Source organism: Zonotrichia albicollis, chromosome 27 (genome assembly GCF_047830755.1).
Source record: "Zonotrichia albicollis isolate bZonAlb1 chromosome 27, bZonAlb1.hap1, whole genome shotgun sequence".
Taxonomy (NCBI): Eukaryota; Metazoa; Chordata; class Aves; order Passeriformes; family Passerellidae; genus Zonotrichia; species Zonotrichia albicollis.
Window position 1 is genome coordinate 5757149 of NC_133845.1, and position 6000 is coordinate 5763148.

Here is a 6000-nt window from a genome sequence, read left to right on the forward strand (position 1 = left end):
GGAATCTGGGCGTGTTCTCTCTTTCTGCTTCTTCTTGGCCTCCATCCTCTGCTGTGATGGTGACAGTTTTGGATTGGTTTAGAGTAGGGACAGACTGTCTAACATAGGTGATAGGTATTGGGAAATTATTGTAAATAAAGTACAGGTAGTTTTTAGTATAAAAAGATAACACCACCCTGAGGGCGGCCAGAGTGCCATGAACCAACGTGCTGGACAGATCTCAGCAGGTTGGAAAAGGAATTTTATAGATAACAGAAAATAAACAACCTTGAAGAACCAGAGCCAAGGAACTCTGTCTTCTTCTTCAGTCTCAGGGCTGGGGAAAAAAAGACTTTCCAACCCCTCAGGGTCATCTCAACACCAGAGACCCCATCAGGAGGGACACTGGTGTCCCAGCTTGGGTCACACACAGAGCCCTGCTGTGGAACCCCAGGCTGCCCCTTTAGAGCCAGCAGCTTGCTGAGCTCACAGAGTCCAGCAGCAGGAGAGAGCTGAGCCCTGAGCCCTCATCCCTGTGCCTGTGCATGCAGAGGTGTGGGGTTGCACAGGTGAGGACCCTTCTTCCCCTAAAGCACCTGGGACACGCTGCCTGCTTGGATCTGGAGCCTTTTCTCAGGGCTGAGTGGCCCAGCAGGAGCCTGAAGCTCACAGAGTGGGACCATGGGCTTCACCTCCCCTGTAAGGAGATGCAGGCAGGGATGTCTGTGACTGCTGAAACTCAAATACCCCTCAGGAACAGGCTTGGGCTTGGATTTATTTCATGAAATTGATAACATGTCTCTGATGGAGAGAGGGATGGAACAAATCCAGGGCAGGGATGCAGGGCCAAGCACTCCTGGGGTGTGAGGAAGGTGCAGGTCGGTATGGAGAGTTGTTTGGAGAGAGATCTGGACCCTGTTTCTGTGCTATACTGCTCTGAAAACAAGCCCCTTTCTTTTCTTCCCAAATCCAGGGTCTGAAAGTGAAACCATCATCCCAAGTGGTCTGACAGGAGCTGTGGGGAGCAGCCTTGGTCTCTCTGAGCTGTGTCCCAGGGCAGGCTGTGTCAAAGACAGCAAACCCTCATCACCTCACCCTTTGGGCTGCCATCAGAAAGCTCAGCACATCCCCCTGGACCTCCTGGAGATCATCTGGGTGTCACAGCAGTAGGGGAAAAAAACAGGCAAATGGGTTAAATTTCTTCTTCCCCACAATCTCCAAGCGTTCATGACGGGACCTTTTGCCAGCATTGTGCAATGCTGGCTCAGGTTTTGCTTGAACTTTAGTCCTGCTTTAATGCATGCCACAGTAACCTCCAGGGAAAGGAATGTTGCTGATTCCTGACTTAAACTGTGATCAAAACCTCTCAGCTCCTTCCCAGGCCATTGTTGTGTGTCCTGTCAGCAGTGTCCCCAGGGCAAGGGCAGCTGTGTACCTGGATCAGGAGTGTTCCTTCAGCCCTGCAGAGTGATCCTGCAGATGCTTTGGAAAATCAGCATTGTCCCCATGGCTTCCAGCGCCCCAGAACAACAGTGAAGTCTCAGATGTTTGTTTGTTTGCTTGTTTTGGCAAGAGGAAAAAGGGCCAAATGGAAGTTTAGGGAAGTGCATCATGTATCCTTCATCTGGCTCTGGGAACGCCGCTCCCCACTTCCTTCCCTTATCAATTAATGAGGTGGTTAATGAGGGAAAGGACAGCAAAAATCACCAGCCAAGGATCAGGCATTACTGCTGGAGTCCTTCAGGGCCTGATTCCAGGGCCAGCCAGCTCCAGGAATGCTGAATTTTAGGAGGATCCCTGTACTCACCCAGCTCATCCAGGTGGGAGGTGCAAGAGCTGGTTTGAAGGATTCTTCCAGATAATTTGGCCCATGGCTCCATTCCCTCAAGGCAGGAGATGAAGGACAGTGAGCCCACGGGCACCAGACAGGCAGGAGTGGAAGCTTTTCACTCTTTTTTTTTGGAAGATTGGGAGCAGGAGAGGAGAAAGCCAAGGGTTCACACGGGCAAGGAGGGTGCACATGTGCTGCCCAGATTTCAGCCATCCAGACCCCCTTCCAGGACAGAGCAGCCCTCCACCAGCCTTCCAAGGACACTTTTAGCTGGCAGTGATGACAAACTGCATGTGACAATCTCAGCTGGCTCTCTCCTGGAAGAGGCCTTTGCTGTCCCACAACTCCAGAACATTCTCCAGGGACATTTCCAGCCCTGACAGTTCTCCCAGGGCCTCTCAAGATTATCTGTTTCTCCTGAGCCCAGTTCCCTGCAGTCCAGTGTCCATCCCAGCTGGAGATGGAGAATTTGACAGGAGGGAAAGCAATGCCAGGGGTTGGAATTGGGCTCTGATTGGGGTTTTCTCTCCCTTAGTCATTTGGGGTTCTTGTTAAAATCCAATTTATGAACATCATTGGGTCAAGCCAATCTCCATGTGCTCATGGCAGTGAAGTTGGGTTTGCAAGGGGATGAGGAAGACAAATGGTGTATGAAGGACCTTAATTTACCTGCCAGGATAGCTCTGGGTGTGGATCCAGGATCCCTGCTTTGAGAGCAGCCCTGAGGGGTGAAAACATTTATTTCTCCATCTCCAAACCCACCATTTTTAAGCCCTTTTAAGGCATTTGCAGATGAGGCAAAGTCATTTAAATGATGCAGATTATCTAAAGACCCTTTCCAAACTTGCCTGCAGTCGGAGAAACCGTGATTTATATGGACTTGGATCCTACAGGAGTCCTTCAGAAGAGAGAAGAAGAGGAGAGGAGAGGAGAGGAGAGGAGAGGAGAGGAGAGGAGAGGAGAGGAGAGGAGAGGAGAGGAGAGGAGAGGAGAGGAGGGAGGGGAGGGGAGGGGAGGGGAGGGAGGGGAGGGGAGGGGAGGGGAGGGGAGGGGAGTGGGAGGGGAGGGGAGGGGGAGGGAGGGGAGGGGAGGGGGAGGGGGAGGGGAGGGGAGGGGAGGGGAGGGAAGGAGGGAAGGGAAGGGAAGGGAAGGGAAGGGAAGGGAAGGGAAGGGAAGGGAAGGGAAGGGAAGGGAAGGGAAGGGAAGGGAAGGGAAGGGAAGGGAAGGGAAGGGAAGGGAAGAGAAGAGAAGAGAAGAGAAGAGAAGAGAAGAGAAGAGAAGAGAAGAGAAGAGAAGAGAAGAGAAGAGAAGAGAAGAGAAGAGAAGAGAAGAGAAGAGAAGAGAAGAGAAGAGAAGAGAAGAGAAGAAGAGAAGAGAAGAGAAGAGAAATTTGATCTAATAAAGGACTGAGTTTTGGTGGATTTACTCATTCAGATCCTGTGTTTGTGTGCTGCAGGTTAAACCAGGGTGTCCATGTTCTGCAGGCTTGCAGAAAAGTGGGAATTGAGCCTGGAGGAAAGAAACCAACACAAATAAAAGCAGCAAACACACAATTCCTACAACCCCTCTGTGTATATCTGAATTAAAGCATGCATCCCCTCCTCCCTGGCCCAGGAAGGACCACACTGTGTCCCTTGTTTGTCACCCTCCAGAGCGTGGCACCACCGTCCTGCCCCAGGCTGGCCATGGCCATTGTGATCCACACAATGGGGATGGAGAGTGAATGGAAAATGAATGGAAAATGATCTCCTGTGTTGAGCTGACAAGCAGCTCTCTGTTCCCCAGGCAAGCTCCCAGCTCCTGGGTGAAGGGAGCTTTCCCACCCCAGGAAATCCCTGCTTTGATCTTCCCAGAGCTGCATTGCTGCTTCTTACAGCTCCTGGATTATTCAGTACTTTAACAAATAGAGAGGAGGAGGAAAATAATCTTTTAAAGCATTATTTACTGGTGGTTCTTGAGGAGTCTCCCACCAAATCTGCTTGTAGGAGCATGGCAAGGGAAAGCCTTCTGGAACATCCAGGCTGCTGGATGATACCCAGGAGCTTTGTCTTTTCCCTAAACCATCTCAGCCACTTCTTAGAATGGTGAAGGCACAAATCCACCCAGGATTTGTAGAGGGCACAAATCCATCCAGGGTGTGTAGAGGACACTGGGGTTTAGCATTTTCCATGCCATGTTTTGCATGTTCCAGAACCAAGGAACCCCAGAATGGTTTGAGTTGGAAGGAACCTCAACACTCATTCCTACCAAGGGCAGGGACACCCTTCCCTAGAACAGTGTCTTGGCTTGAACGGACAGGTGTCTACTAGGAAGGCAGAAACCTCTCCTGAAATGGAAAATGTAAACCCCCTCCCTCTGAATTGTTATAATTTGGAAATTAAGAGGCTCTCAGGCAGAGATATGGGAGTAGGACTAACAGTTCTTTATTAGGGAAGAAAAAATAAAATAAAATAAAAATGCAGTAACACAAACCAACCCTGCCAGAGTCAGAGCATGCCCTGTCCCCTGTGTGTCAGGGGGTGACCCAGCCCCATCCCATGGGGGCTCAGCCCTCCTGCAGTGCCAGCTGTGGCTCTGCTGCAGCAGGGATCCTGCACAAGGGGGGAGTTTTCCTCTGCAGCTCCAGGGCTGCTGCAGATGGGCCTGGGCTCCCTCTGGCCATGCAGGGCAGCAGAAAGCTGCTCCTCTGGCAATGCAGGGGGCAAAGGCTGCTGTGCTGGGCCAGGCTCAGATTGGATCCAGGCAGGAATGCTTGGCTCCTCCCCTGGGCGGAGCATCTGCCCATGGGATGGTGGGATTGGATCAGCCCTGCAGGGACACTCACCATGGACAGAAGGTAATTGATAATTAATGGCCCATGAACAGCAGAGATCTCCTGGAGGGAGGATTGGCTGTGGGAGAGATAAAGAAAACTGCCCCATGAACAGCAGAGAACTGCCCCAGCTCTGACAGATGGGGATAGAATGCACACCCCAGACACATCTTACAACCTGAGACAGTCAGGTAGCTCCAAGCCCTGGCCTTGAACACTCCAGGAAATGGGATATTAGCTGAGTAATAAACGGGATTTGGTGACTGTACATGAACTATGTATGACCATGGGATGAGGTTTCTCCTAGCTGATGCCATCCCAGAATTGTTACAGATTACATCCCCTCGCTGCCCAGCCTGCAAGCCCTGTCTGCCTGCCTGTGATGCATCCCATGGTAACGTGGAACAGGGAGCAACTGTGGGAAAGGAGCTGTAAAGAAAATTATCTGGCCTGTTTCTCTGCAGAAGTGCCAGGAGGAAGGGGCTGCGATGAAGGAGATCTGAGCCCTCTTCCACAGGGCCCCTCCAAGGGTCTCATGGCCCCATCCAATTAAATTGCAGTTTGCACACTGGTGCAGTCTGGCTGACTGGGGGTGGCTCTGGTTTGGGGAAAGTGAAGGCAGGACAGGATTTTTGCACAACAACTTTATGTCAACTGCCAAGCCCATTTTCTCAAGTTTTCTATTTATTTTTTAACGTACTTTTGAGGGATGGCCAAACTTAAAAAACTTTAGCCCAAAAGGAATTGTATCCAAAGAATTTATGAGCAACTTAAAAAGAGAAGGCAGTGAGAAGAAACTGAAAGCCAGATGTAACTGCAGTTTTAGATGGCTTTTAGTTTAGTTTCAGACTTTTTTAGGGGCTCTGACAGGGAACTGTTGGATTTTTGCAACGGGTCTGTAATCGGGTATTGAGGCAACTGTGAACTTTTGATCACTTATTTCTTGGTCTTCTGCCCACATCCAAAAGGGAGTATCTGACCATCTCGTTGACCTCTTGCTTTTAGATGCTGAGATGAGGAAGAGAACAGCAGGAATCAGCAGAAATGCTGTGAAGACAAAGATTCAGGAGCTGTGAGACACCCCGAGCAGCACAGAGACCTGCTCTGCTTGGATGCACATCCCAGGGAAGGAGCTGCAAAGAAAGGAATTATTCCAATTAAACAGTCAGCAAGGCCTGGTGTGGTATTTGCCGCATTACACTCACACCCTGAATGGAGGGGTCTGGGAGCAAAGCTTGGCTCTGCTGAGGGAGGATCTGCAGAGGGGTGAGCTGAGCAGGGAAGGTCCCTGCTCACAACAGAGACAAGTGGCTTTGGATGGGGACAAAACAACCCCCAGGAACTGGAGGGAGCTCCTGCAACACCAGCAAGAGCTCCT

At 50.8% G+C, this 6000-nt stretch overlaps 1 long non-coding RNA gene across 1 annotated transcript in view; it reads left to right on the forward strand.

Moving 5' to 3' along the window:
- Positions 1-5779, forward strand: part of LOC113459981 (uncharacterized) — a 28348-nt gene extending 22569 nt beyond the window's left edge. The window contains exon 3 of the long non-coding RNA XR_003381592.2: positions 5628-5779. This is a non-coding gene — a long non-coding RNA (uncharacterized LOC113459981). The remainder of the gene's footprint in view (positions 1-5627) is intronic.
- The last annotated feature ends 221 nt before the right edge of the window (positions 5780-6000 follow it).